Source organism: Panthera leo, chromosome C2 (genome assembly GCF_018350215.1).
Source record: "Panthera leo isolate Ple1 chromosome C2, P.leo_Ple1_pat1.1, whole genome shotgun sequence".
NCBI classification, from domain to species: domain Eukaryota; kingdom Metazoa; phylum Chordata; class Mammalia; order Carnivora; family Felidae; genus Panthera; species Panthera leo.
In genome coordinates, this window is record NC_056687.1 from 91433027 (window position 1) to 91447812 (window position 14786).

At 36.5% G+C, this 14786-nt stretch overlaps 1 protein-coding gene and 1 non-coding gene across 16 annotated transcripts in view; one reads left to right on the plus strand and one right to left on the minus strand.

Annotated features, from left to right (window-relative positions):
- The window catches only part of NAALADL2 (N-acetylated alpha-linked acidic dipeptidase like 2), a 1343235-nt gene that overhangs the window by 967061 nt on the left and 361388 nt on the right, over positions 1 to 14786 (minus strand). The window lies entirely within an intron of this gene.
- LOC122198951 lies at positions 13164 to 13271 on the plus strand. Its single transcript, XR_006193239.1, has one exon. It is a non-coding gene; the product is annotated as a U6 spliceosomal RNA (small nuclear RNA).

A 14786-nucleotide genomic window follows, 5' to 3' on the forward strand; every position in this document is an offset into this window, starting at 1 on the left:
TCTTATAATTCTGCAGTATTTTGAAAATATTTATGGAGTTCAGAGCATATTATCACACACACACACGTAAGCGCATGCACACACACACACACACACACACACACCTCTTGTTCTCTGCCTCAATAATTTACTTGTGGATATGTTCAACATGGGGCCATAAACAATGGAGGAGCTAAATAACTACACAAGGGAACCCAAGAAACACTGCAAGGCAGTACAAGATTAATTGCTTGAACAGGGGATATAGACAATAAGGTTCACGGCAAACAAGAGACTAATCATTTAGCAATTCCAAGTTAAAGGATTATTCCCCCAGTTGAATAGAGAAACTTCTGCCTGAGCATAAAAAAATGTATCACATTTGGTGCAGTTGAAAAAGTTCAGTGAAAGATGTAATTTTCTACTATGAGAACTTCAACATACTGAGCCATCCAACATTTGCTGAAATTGCACAATGACTTCAATTTTTATGCTTTCCCCCCAAAAAAACAACTTTTAATGTGATTTCTAAATTTACTATCATATTTTTAACCAATTTTCTCAAGAAGAGATACTTTCATCCCATCCAGCACTATGCTAACTATTGGTATACATGGTCAATAGAAGTGACATCATGAATGACATTATTTAAGTAAATATGGTGTATGACACAAAAAGTAATGGCAGACATTGACTTTTCAACCAAAAACTGAGATACCTCAAAGTCTCATCTTCACATAATGTGATGGAGGTTTTTAGACAAATACATCTCCAATCAAAACTGCATATTGATATATACACTTTTTCCTATCCTCTACTTGTGTAAAGAAAACATATGGATTCAAGGCAGAGAGCCTTCTACTATAAAAGTGGGTGATACTATTTTACATGAATATAAACTAAGTTCATAACACACTAACTGGCAAAGCAAATAATTGTATGTGCCACAGAACAAGATGATAGTTACGTGGAGATTGATCTATTGTAAACAGATAAATATTTATCTAAACGTGTATATTGGTACATTTCCATCTTCTGCTGAACTATTTAAAAGGTTAAAAATAACAAATTAAATAGTCTAACAAATCTTATTGTCAGAACAGCAAAAAGCACATTCCTGGAAAACCCTGTGTTAATTGAGATATATTTCTCGCCTTCCAGTCTTTGTAGTTCCAGCTCTAGTTAAAAGCACCTTAAAAGAAGTACTAGGTTACATTTCAACATGACTCTGTCAAAACAGCGAAAAAATCCAGTTATTTAGCTTTGCCAAATCAAAAAATGTAAATAAAACAAGATGAATTTATGCAGTCTTGGGCATTGTGTTTTCATTCCACTTGCAATGTTTCCCTTGACTTGTGAAATATTTTGTCAGTTTGGAGTGAGGAATAAAAAGTGTAAAAATTTCATCATATCTAAAGAATTCAAATCCCACTCTAACACCCAAAGAAATAATTGCATCTCTTCATGGGTCCTTAAAGTAACATAAAGCCAAATATATTATATTAACTAAAGTTGAACTGTATTTTTTTATTTGCAGATTTCTTATACATCATGTAACAATCACAATGACATGATTAGCCAAATGTTCAAACTACATATCAGAATATCTATATTTATTTGATAAGGCACTAGAGAAAAAGAAAATTTAAGTTTTATACCTGAAGGACAGAAAAAGCAAAGCTGAGTGATGCCCTTTTGGTTTTTATTACTATAGCAGGGCATAACCCTTACCTAACCTTCAGGCCAACCTGTGTTTCTTCTTCAACCCACTAAGGATCTGTATGTCATTTACATACCTATGCAATTCAGTTGTTGTTAAGAAAGGAGATTTTTAAAAATGTTTATTCATTTTTGAGAGCCCGAGAGAAACATAATCCAAAGCAGGTTCCAGGCTCTGAGCTGTCAGCACAGAGGCTGACATGGGGCTTGAACCCACAAACTATGAGATCATGACCTGAGCCAAAGCTGGCTGCTTATCCGACTGAGCCACCCAGGTGTCCCAAGAAAGGAGATTTTTTAATGTTTATTTTTTATCTTGAGAGAAAGAGAGAGCGAGCAAGAGCTGGAGAGGGACAGACAGAGAGGGAGAGAGAGAATACTAAGCAGGCTCCACCCTCAGTGTGGAGCCCAACATGAGGATCGATCCCATGACCCCGGATCATGACCTGAGCCAAATCAAGAGTCGGACATTGACTGAGACACCTAGGTGCCCTTACAATTCAGTTTTACACCTGATCTTTCCTTGTCAACACTTACTATCTTTCCCTAAATTTTTATCCATTATTAGCAAAAGGTTTCCAGAACAAAAGAGAAAACCAGAAATATTCTCAGGGCTACTTGTCATTGAGGGAGGGATAAGTGGAGGTCTGGGAGGGAAATACAGAGCAGAATAATCATTCTCTCTACACAAGCATATTTTTACTTTTCTCATACAGCATTTTGCCAATCAAAAGATCATGCAAAAATAACCAAATGACTGCTTGACGCTACTTTAACTAGAGCCCCTGGCTGTGACCTGGTTGTTTGGTACCAGTTAAGCAACTAGAAGTCAGTATAAAGATACCACAGTTAATCACATAATCCCTGTGGCTTTATGCAATCACTAGCTGTGTAATATGCAATAAATTAGGAAAAGGGGATCAATATCAACTGAGAAGAGCCTGCTACAATCCACTGAAAACACTGTGGTAAGGAGGCAACAAAGATGCAAACTTGAATAGGCAAGTAGAGTACTCTGACAAGGTTTAGAGCCAAAATTCACATTTGAAACCCACTTAAAATAAAATCAATGCTTAGTTTTAATTTCAAAGACTTCAAATAGCAGAAGACAAAATAAATAAATACTGCAGGAAAGCAACATGACCGCAGTTTGTGTCTATTTTCTCAAAGCCTACATTTTAGTAATCCACTCGGTTGAAATGCAGCAATATGAAGTCAAGTGTAATACTCACAGTAAAGAGCCAAAATGGTAACATCAAACCTACATCTGTAAAGATGTCAAAATTCAGTAGCTTTACATAAAATCATATCCAAAGGACAAAATAAAGTATATCATGTCAACATAAAAAAAATAAAACAGGACAAAATCACCTCTATGTTTTCAGAACGAGCTGCTTTTGAAAAAGAAGAAATATATTAAGCATTTACCAGTTGATTCCAGAAACTGAAGTAAAGGGCTATAGTGTCTGTTCAAGTATAGAAGCTAAATATATATATATATATATATATATATATATATATATGGATCTGGTATGTGGTTGACGAGGACACGTGCAAAAACAGCAATTTATCTCAACATTCAAGATAAATAAGTAAATAACTCTAAACTGCAAACACAATTTGCCTCTTTGCCTTTCAAATGCACTTTACATAGCAAAGGAAATATGTTTTCCCCCACATTCTGGCTGCTTTGTAAACATTAATTAATTAATTCCAATAATACCCTTGTGAATGGGAATAGGTATTTTTCTGTCTGTGTTCTATAAATGAGAAAACTATAATACTGATTACGTACATTTATAGAACTATTTTTCCCAGGGCGCCTTACTATTTTGCAATTACCAAACAGACATTAATCATCACATTACCTCTGTGAGGTATGCAAAGCTAACATTAAAGAAGAATGATTGAAACTTAAAAATTGGTAATTTTATCATTTTATCATCTTTATCAATATCTTTATCATATCTTTATCAATTCTTAAAATTGCCCCTAAATAACAGGATAATCCAGGTTAGGTGATAATAACTAACTGTAACAACTGAGATATAATTTGTAAATATGAAAATGTATTTTTTTTCTTTAGAGATAAAAAAATGGACTCAAAATCTTAGAAATTTCTAATCAAAAGAAAAGGAAACAGAAGACACAATAGGAAGATAGGGAGTTAAGGAAAGTGATAAATTTATTAATAAATATCTACTCAGCTCTGTTAATGGAGCATCCACTGTTCTAAATCCATGGAATATAGAAACGAACAAAACAAAGATTTGTCCTCATGAAGCTTACATTCCAGAAAAGGAAAAAGGAAATAAAAGAGTAAACAAAATAATTTCAGTTGAAAAAGAAATGTCTGTGAAGCTTAGACACCAGGGTAAGAAGGCAGAGTGAGGGCCCTGGAATGTGCAAAGAGTAGGAGAGGGATATAACATAGAGGCCAAAGTCAAGAAACTGAGATGAGAAGAAAAGGTTCTATTAATAGACTAACTATCATAACATACATGAGATATTTAGCACTAGGGATTATTAAATTTAGGTTTTGCTGTTTTATTTTTTGAGGCTTTTTTTCCCTTTGAGAATTACTGCAACAGTCTAAGCTTTGAATTAGTGTATACTGCTTAGTTAATTGCAGTAGTCACTCTTCTAATCCAGGAATCACTACTGCAATAGTTCCCAGTGCTGCCTGTACATCAGAATAGCCAGGGAATACTTCTTTCAAAGACAGATACTTTGGAAGCCCTCTGAAATTTCCGACATAAGCATCCTGTGGGTAGGACTGAGATTCTATTGTCGCTTCAGTTCTTCTCCAACAAACCCTCCAACCACTGCAGAAGACTCAATCACCAATGATTTGAGGGCCAGACAATGGTGCTGCTTCTAAATAGAGCATCTTAAGAAATAAACACGACAGTGGTAGCACTCACTCAGGTATGCAAAATAAAAAAACTATAAAAGCCCTGTGGAGATTAAAAGAAACAGAACTTTGAGCTGAATCTGGCCTAGAGACGGACAGATGGTTTGCCACAGCCACAAAATGAGCACTATTTGATTGTACCAAGTACAAAGAACACTAATCCCAGTGATGAAGTTCTGCAAAGGGTCAGAATTGGCTAGGATATAACCATAATTCTTTAGTGCAGAGTGGAATATCCCTTAATTCTAGGACAGCATTAACTGGCTGCTCATGCCTAGAAGTAATCCTCATTATGAGGTATGCTCTTTTAGAAGAAATTCAGAGAAACCTGAGGAGACAAGCCAAAAAGGAAGGAAAGACTACAATCATTCAATACACTTTAGTATTACTTCCATCCACCTCAGACTGTCAAGTAAGAAGTCACACAAGCTATAGTTTCCATTCTACATTTAAACATGGCAGTATCAAAAGGCATAAAATATTTCAAATAATTAAAAATAAAATATTTAAAATATTAAAAGGCAAATTATTTAAAAATATGCATGGAAAACTCATGTTGACTTCATTAGCTATCATTAAAAGTTTTTGGTCATCTGTACATTCAGCTCATCTTTATATGAAAACACAGAATGGATGTAAGATAATAAATAGAGGGAAAACAGCCAAGAGACACCAAACACATTCACTTTAAACATGACAGAATGAAAAAAATAAATAAATAATAAAATACATATAATAGAATGTATTCATCCCAATCCCTAGCTTAGTTTCAGTACTGCTCAATTCTGTGCATAGTTCATAAAAATCACTTACTACATGTGCATTTAACACTCATATATAAATTTACAGATTTCTGTAAATTTTTCATCTTACACCATTTGTGTCAATGCAAATATTAGAATTATTTTTGCACATTGGACAACTGTGTAAAAGCTAGCATAGTAGTAAAAGTATCACTGAAAATCAAGAGAACTTATCTATTTACCACAGAGACACTCACTACCTTTGGTTTCTTTTATATCTTCTATTTGAATTCTGTTTCACTTGGAGAACAACATCCTTGATTGGAGTGCAACCTTGTACTCAGTGAGGAGCAATGTCATTCTCTGGATCACCTATTTCCTACTTAAACCCTGTTTTTGAACTAATACTTTAACAGCTTGAATAAGAGTAAACTGTTGTCTCAGCAGTGAACCAAAAGCAGCAGCTGACAGTCAAAAACAGTGCATACCTACCCTTATACTTTCCTCTGAGGAGAAAAGACTCAAGTACATCTCAAGTTTTAATGATGCTGGAAAAAGGAAATAGTAACCCTGATCTGTCTCTGAGGGCATAAAATGTTATATTAAGTAACAAATGAACATATGGAGGTATTCTTTTGTACTTCCATCAGTAAAGGATTGAAGCATTCCCTCTCCACCATGCAAAGACCCTACCCATTTCTCTAGGCTAAGTCCCTGTTTTTCCTCTACAATAGTCATGACTGTGGCCAGGATGCTTAATACTACCCTCCTGAACACACTGGGAAATTGTCTCTTCAACCCTTCATTCATTTTGCTCTCCCTTCTTAGACCATTTATTTCCTTTTACTCTAAGTCTTACCCATCCTGCAAGGCTCACTTCAAATCCCCTTTTTTATCACTGTACAGCTTTCTAAGATTACTCTAAAAAGAAAGCAATTCTCTCTCCTCTAACTCCTATAGAATTTATTTTTATACTTCACCTATGGCATTTACCATATACTGCCTTGCTAACTAGTGTTATTTAATATGGAGTCACTGAAACTCAGCTCTATGCAGGACTATAGGAGACATCTGGTCCAACTGTCTAACTAGTACAGGAAGACATTCTCCATACCACTGGCCAATGCTCATCTTGGTTTGCTTGCCTCCCCTCCCTAATCCTGCTCCCATGGATGAGAAGCGCAAGTTTTACTTATTAAATAAAAATATACAGAACAAAACCTGGTGCAGAGTGGCCTTAGTAAATCTCTGTGGAATGAATAAAAATAGTTAAATTCAAATGGTCTAACTTTGTACTTCACCTCTTCACACTTAAGTCAAATGTGTCTCTCTGTCATTTTAACTCATGGTAATTACTCCAGGGTTCTTCCTGCTTTTATGCCAGTAGATATCACATGCTTCAAGACAGGTTAGGTGACCACACTGGATATCTTCTTTAATCATCTAAGATAATTTCCAGGCCCTATCTTCTTAGGGACACTTAAAACAGACAGTGGCATTGAGAACAGGGTTCACATTCTTCTGAATGTCTAGTGAGTGTCAAATATGTCTCCTCTTAGGACATAGTATAATACCCAGCACAGTAAAAATAGGGAGACAGCAAGTATTCACTCAATACAGATCAAAAATCTGTTTGTGTGACTGGCATAGCATTGGAATGCCAGTACCATATCAACCCTAATAGGTAAGTACATCCATTCCTAATAATACTATATAGTCTATGTGTATTTTTTCGATCACATTCTGGCATTCAAAAAGCCCACCTTTATTTTCCCTAGAGTTAGTTGTCTGTCAACCTTTCACAAGAAAACTGACTGTTGAGCCATGAAGAGGGGATGGAGTATAATGTGCATATGCATGCACATATAGCAGGGAGAGGTTCAAGTTGCAGAAACAGTAGATAGGTTGAACTTTACATTGAGAACAGGCTCAGTATTGAGATATCCTTTACTGTGTTTTTCATTTTTTTTAACTTTTAGCCATCCAGGATATCAAATATCTCAACAAGACAAAGGCATAGTGCAATTTAACAGCCAAGTTACTGTTTTCTGGGAGTATATATGTACTGTTGCTCAAGCTTCCATTTAGATATTAGGTACATTTTACTTTCATCATCTCCAGGAAATATACTCTTGTTTTTTGCTTCTAACATCTGACAATCTTTTAAGTATTAATGTATTATTTTCAAACTCTATTTGAGGAGCTTGAATTCGAGTTTTATTTACTAATTTCCATCGTGTCTTTGTGTCAGAACACAGTAAGGAAGACACTGGGTATCCTACCTATATTTTATTTTATTTTGAATTTTTTTTAATTTTTAATATTTTTATTTATTTTTGAGAGAGAGAGACAGGGCATGAGTGGGGGAGGGGTAGAGAGAGAGGTCAGGCATAGAATCTGAAGCAGGCTCTAGGCTTTGAGCTGTCAGCACAGAATGCAGGGCGCAAACCTACAAACTGTGAGATTATAACCTGAGCCAAAGTCACAGGCTTAACCGACTGAGCCTCTCAGGTGCCCCCCTACCTATATTTTAGCTAAAATAAACATTAAAATATATGTATGTTTTGGTCAAATATTCTGCTAATTTAATGTATTTTTGCAGAGAGAGGTTCCTTATGAGAATGTAAGATAGTGTTTTCTGGGTTGGTATTTAAGTTATCAAGAATGAAACTGCAGTAATCTATCCCTTGGTAAGATTATGATAGTTGAAAAATGTACATAATCACTTATTATTGTGATTGAAATTAAAGTGTTGAAACAATAAATTTTAGTTAATTAATTCCTCATGATATGTGGCTTTCCACTATTTTCCAAAACAGTTTCCATTGCTTTTGCCCCAAAGGAATTTAAGAAAAAAAATTTTTTTAAAGGCTTTCTCTATGATCACACAGTGTGCTAGGTACTCTGAAATGAATTATGTCCCTAAATATGCATATTATGTGCAAACAATGATGCAGGTTTATCATGCATGCTGAGCAATGAAGTCCTTCATAACTGAATCAATGGGATTTCTTAATTTTATCACACTGTCACCATGATTCATAAAAAGTATATAAAGATCCATCACAGAAATGAGAGAAATCTCTTCCATCGTCAGTAAGTAAAACTAAAAACAGTATGTGCCTAGAGATCAGATCATCCGTCAGTTACAATGCATCATTACAGGTTCTCAAATTATGAATATGCAGTTTTCTGAGTGGCAAATTTCATGGCTGAGGGAGTACAGATTGGTTTCCCAGTTCACAGTGAGGTATGTGGAATTAGGGAAGGTTTGGACACCCGGGCACTGGATGGAGCATATGGTCATAGTTATTCATAAGAAGATTTCAATAAGAAGTGGCTCTGGAGCTGCAGAGGTGCAGTGTTAAGAGAGGCAGAAGTCTTTAAAGCTTATTACCTAAACATGGCCATTCACCGCCAATGATGGCTGTCAGTGTGCTGTGAGCACTGTGCATTGTACAGAATTGTGATTTCTATTTTTGTTATCATTACCTTGGTTGTATACCCTTGAGGAAGCCACCTAACAGCTCCAGGGCAATTTTCATGTGTACTTTGGAATCCTCTGGACCACTTCAGTGTGGAGTTGTAAGAGGTAGTGGACTCTTTAATTGTGCGCCAAAAAAGAAGACTTCAGGTCCAAATAAATGTGTTTCTTGCTTGTCTAGATCTGTCAATCAAAAGCATTAAAAATGTTTATTTTTTTTTTAATTTTTTTTCAACGTTTTTTATTTATTTTTGGGACAGAGAGAGACAGAGCATGAACGGGGGAGGGGCAGAGAGAGAGGGAGACACAGAATCGGAAACAGGCTCCAGGCTCCGAGCCATCAGCCCAGAGCCTGACGCGGGGCTCAAACTCACGGACCGCGAGATCGTGACCTGGCTGAAGTCGGACGCTTAACCGACTGCGCCACCCAGGCGCCCCAATTTATTTATTTTTGAGACAGAACACGAGTGGGGGAAGGCCAGGGAGAGGGAAAGAGAGAGAGAGAGGGAGAATCCCAAGCAGAGTCGAAGCGGGCCTCAATCCCAGTTTGTGGGAGATGATGACCTGAGCCGAAATCAAGAGTCTGATGTTTAACCAACTGAGCCATGCAGGCTTCCCAACAGCATCTATTGAGACCCCACTGTGTGGAAAGACTCTTACTTGAAGAAAGTTGACACCAGAAGTAAGGAGGTGAAAGCCTCTGCCTTCCAACTGTTGAGGGAGAGAAGACAACAAATGAATATGCAGTGGAGGCAGCATTTTCAGAGGGCACACCCAGATACCTGGAGCTCTTTGTTTTTAACAGATGCTTATTTTGGCTGTGTTAGCAACAGATGTGACACTCAAAATGCCCTTTAAGAAAGGTCTGCAGGAGTGGGTTTAGCTAAAAGCCTCTAGCTGAAAGGTTTATCTGGCTTTGCCTCAGTCTTCCATCTTATTCTCAGGACAGCCCCTGGCCAATCACCAAGCAAGGCAGTGGTATAAGAGCCTGGCCATTCCCTCCCAATGGAGGATTCCTCCAATAGGCGATCTTTGTTCTGGGGACCACGAACGGTGATGTGCATCATGGTCTGATAGCCCCCTTTACAGTCCTGCTTCAGCTCTTTCCTTTCACAGATATTATTCATCAATAAGTCTTCTGCATGCTTAATTCCATCTCTAAATTTCTTCATGGAAAATCTAATCTTCCACAGATTTTTTTTTAATTTTACTCATAATATTTTTTTCTGTAATAAAAATTAATGAGATACTGAAACATGCTAAAACATGCATGAACCTTCAAAACATCATGATAAGTGAAACAGGCCAGTCACAAAAGACCACATGCTGTATGACTCTATCTTTTATGACATGTGCAGAACAGACAAATCTTTAGAAACAGAAAGTAGATTAGTGATTGCCAATGGGCTGGGAGGATGAGGATATGGAAAGTGACTGTGAGTGGGTATGGGATTATTTTTGAGGGGTAAGAAAAATGTTCTAAAAGTAATAGTGGGAACGGTTGCACAACTCTGAACATAACAGAAGATACTGAACTGTATCCTTTAAATAGGTACATTTTATGTATAGCTCAATAAAGTCATCAAATACTTTATTTTTATACACTTTCATATTTCCTAAACAACAGTGGTATTAGGGGACTGTGGGGGGGGAGGTATACGCTCATTCTTTACTGACAGTTGTCATTTCTCAGTGTATGAACATGGAACAGACTAATTCTTCCATTTGAGAGAACTAAGTAAAACTCATCAATCACATTTGTAAATCATTAAGCTAAACCTGTATAACATTCTAATGTTTCGACCTGAGTTTGGTCAAATTGAAAGCCAAGGCTCTCTGAGGGAGTGTTCTTACATTGCTTAGAAGTTTACTTTTCTATTACTTCTGTGACTAGGATAGCTAAGGGTATCTAGAATTTATTTTGTATAGATGCATATGTAACTATCTACCTGCAACAGGATGATATGTGAGAATTTTCCTTTTGGTCTGGAATTGTGAGAGATGCTAAGTATTTTACATTTAAAAGAGTCTATAAGTCGCTTACTAACAAGAGGCAAAACTGGCCTTGCTACAACCAACCATTATTTCATTTCCTCCATAGAATCTGTGATGGAACAGGGTTGTCATCAAGCCCTCTGCTTTGGGTGGAATCCATGTTCATGATAAGAGGCTATTGTTAAGAGTAGCAACTACTGAGAGACTACATGTGTTGCCTTCAAGAAAGGAATTTAGGCATTCCATTCTCCGGTTAGATGTCTGTTTGTGCAGATAAGCAGCAGATCAGTCTCAGGTCTGCCTAGGGAGTGGGAAAAGAATATTGGAGATAGTAGAGCCAAGATAAGGCATACCACTGGGTAAGCCTATATTTCCACCATTTGGCATGGCAAGGTATATGTTTCTGTTGGACCACATGGATGCCACAGAAGGTAGCTAGAGTTGCACCTATTTTTTGCATTCCAGATAAGAAGACAACTTGCAGGATAAAGGGATTCCAACAGCAAGCAGCTCTGGGCTAGATGAATTATACTAGGAAAAGGTGAAGTGAGATAATGAAAAGGATACAGTGGGCAGATGATGAAGGGTCAGAATACAGAATTCAGGTCCCTTAAATTAATGAGCTAATCTTTGTAAAAATACACCCAGAGTTAGGTCAGAGTTATCACGTATTAAGTATTATAATCATTACCGCCATCTAATTCTGGTTTCCCAGAAGGAGGCCTGCAGTTTAACAATCAAAACTGCTTATTTTACTCAATCAATAGTCTCTACTACTTGGATCAGTGCGATTAACAACACTACACTTTTCAAATCACATTTACTTAAATTCATTCTTTAAGGAAAACACCAATTAACTTCCTATTATAGACAATTAAAAAAATCTGCACACTAATTACCATCCTCTCTACTCATTTTGAATCCACAAATATTCAAAAGCAAACTGCAATGAAAATCTGGGGGGTAATACATTTATATTTCTCCCTAATGCAGTAATAAATTATTCTTGAAAATTCTGCACAAATATTTTCATGCTCTAAGTAATTTAGAAAGAAACAGAGAATAGTATACCAACTCAGTGACATCAAAATATTGAAGATAAATTTGAAGAAATTTCAAGAAAGCAATCAGACTTAGCCCACTGATTAATTTCTATATTTGGAGAAAGCTTAATCTTATCCTATACATTAAGAAAGTATTAATCAATTATTGCCATGATCACAAAAACCAAAATCTCACTAGAAGAAACACCAAACAATGTTTTATAAGGGAAAAACTGGGTCCTGTTTGTCTCTGAGTACCCTGTACCTAAACCAATGTCTAAGAATATGGATTTAATAAAGTGTAGGTTCAAAGTTGTGCTTAGAATGAATAATCTTTTCCTTGTTTCTCCAACACTCTTAACAGTCATGAAATGTCCATTTTACTCTAGAAATCTTTTAATTTTACACTTTTCTTGAAACTCCCTCCAAAATTCTACCAGAGCTTTATCCTTCGCTATTCTCACAACAATCTCTCCAGTAGTTTCTCCTTTTGCAGAATCACTGAAGTACCTTTCTAAATAGGTCAGAGATTTCACTCTCCTACTGCCAAACCTCTACTGGTTCTGGTGCATTGTGCAGGATGCAATCTAAACATCTTAGTAAAACACACAAAGCCCTTATGATCAGTCTCAAAGCTACTTCTTTATGTTACTTCAGCTACTTCTGGCCACTTCCTCCCCAGATCTGATATACCTATTGCAACACCCAGTGTCTCTCTACAACCTAAAAAAGCCACACTATTGTATGCTTTTGTGTATCGGCATATTACACATCTTTTTTTTTTTTTTTTTTTTCCTTCAGTAACAACCATGTTCTTGCCCTGCACTGGGTGCTGGGCACAACCATATACTGCATTCAATAGACATTTACTATATCAATACATATCTCTGATGTCACCTCTGTCTTAAAGCCTTACCCAATTTTCTCAGAAGTGGAGGTGTTCTTATTATACTTTGGTTTTACTCTAATTTTTGTGTGTTTCAATTATTTGTATACGTTTATATCACTTCCACTAGCAACCCAGGGGCTCTGCCACTCATCTACATCCCTGACACCCAGCAGAGTGCTTGGCTTGTGGAATGAATCAAAAAGCACAATGAATGAATGAATGGTTACAGTGATGGATATCTATACCCAGATGTTTGAGCAAAAGAAATTCGGTAATTCAGATTGGGTAAGCCCTAAATTAATGCTTGTTCAGACAAGGCCCACACAGAACTTAGGACATCATCACCTTTAAATAAAAGGGTTTGATTGTGAAATGCGTCTTAGAAAAACAACAACAAGTGCTCGCTTCGGCAGCACATATACTAAAAATTGGAACGACACAGAGAAGATTAGCATGGCCCCTGCGCAAGGATGACACGCAAATTCGTGAAGCGTTCCATATTTTTCCAACAGGCACATGAAAAGATGTTCAACGTCGCTCCTTATCAGGGAAATACAAATCAAAACCACACTCAGATACCACCTCACGCCAGTCAGAGTGGCCAAAATGAAGAAATCAGGAGACTATAGATGCTGGAGAGGATGTGGAGAAACAGGAACCCTCTTGCACTGTTGGTGGGAATGCAAATTGGTGCAGCCGCTCTGGAAAGCAGTGTGGAGGTTCCTCAGAAAATTAAAAATAGACCTACCCTATGACCCAGCAATAGCACTGCTAGGAATTTATCCAAGGGATACAGGAGTACTGATGCATAGGGGCACCTGTACCCCAATGTTTATAGTGGCACTCTCAACAATAGCCAAATTATGGAAAGAGCCTAAATGTCCATCAACTGATGAATGGATAAAGAAATTGTGGTTTATATACACAATGGAATACTACGTGGCAATGAGAAAAAATGAAATATGGCCTTTTGTAGCAACATGGATGGAACTGGAGAGTGTGATGCTAAGTGAAATAAGCCATACAGAGAAAGACAGATACCATATGGTTTCACTCTTATGTGGATCCTGAGAAACATAACAGAAACCCATGGGGGAGGGGAAGGAAAAAAAAAAAAAAAAAAGAGGTTAGAGTGGGAGAGAGCCAAAGCATAAGAGACTGTTAAAAACTGAGAACAAACTGAGGGTTGATGGGGGGTGGGAGGGAGGGCAGGGTGGGTGATGGGTATTGAGGAGGGCACCTTTTGGGATGAGCACTGGGTGTTGTATGGAAACCAATTTGACAGTAAATTTCATATATTAAAAAATAAATAAATAAATAAATAAATAAATAAAATAAAATAAACAATCTTCCCTATAGTTATTCGGAAAAAAAAAAAAAAAAAAAAAGAAAAACAACAACAAAAAATTGAATTGCTTTTTCACTAATACATGCAATTCATTAATCTATAAAATATTATCAACCCTGTCTATTTATAGATGAGAAGTAACAGAATCACCTAAGTTCACATAGGATTTGATTCCAGGCCTTCAAACTTCCAAAGCAGTGCTGTTTGCTGTTGTTGTTGTTGTTGTTGTTGTTGTTGTTGTTTGTTTGTTTTTTTACCAAGTTAACATCATAATATTTGTTGTCTCTGATCAAAAATAATGATCATGCATCATTCTTTCATCACTTATTGGATCCTATTTCAAATTGGCAGTCACTGTAAGTATAAAAAAAAATCTAATACTAAGTTTTTATTTCCTTTGTTTGAACTCACACCGACAATACTCCTCAGAGATAAGCTTGTATATTTTTTTGTATAGTTCCTTTCATACACATGCATGTGCATACCTGACAATGTTTTTACGTATAAATTATGATTTTCTTAAATGAGAGTCCACACAGGTATGACATAACAGATTATTTCCTATTCTAATTGTGAATTCATAGAAAATATCATTGATATGCAGTTTCTAAAGAAGGGCATCTAATATCTTTCATTGTACCAATTATAGAAAAGTATAGATAATTTCCAACT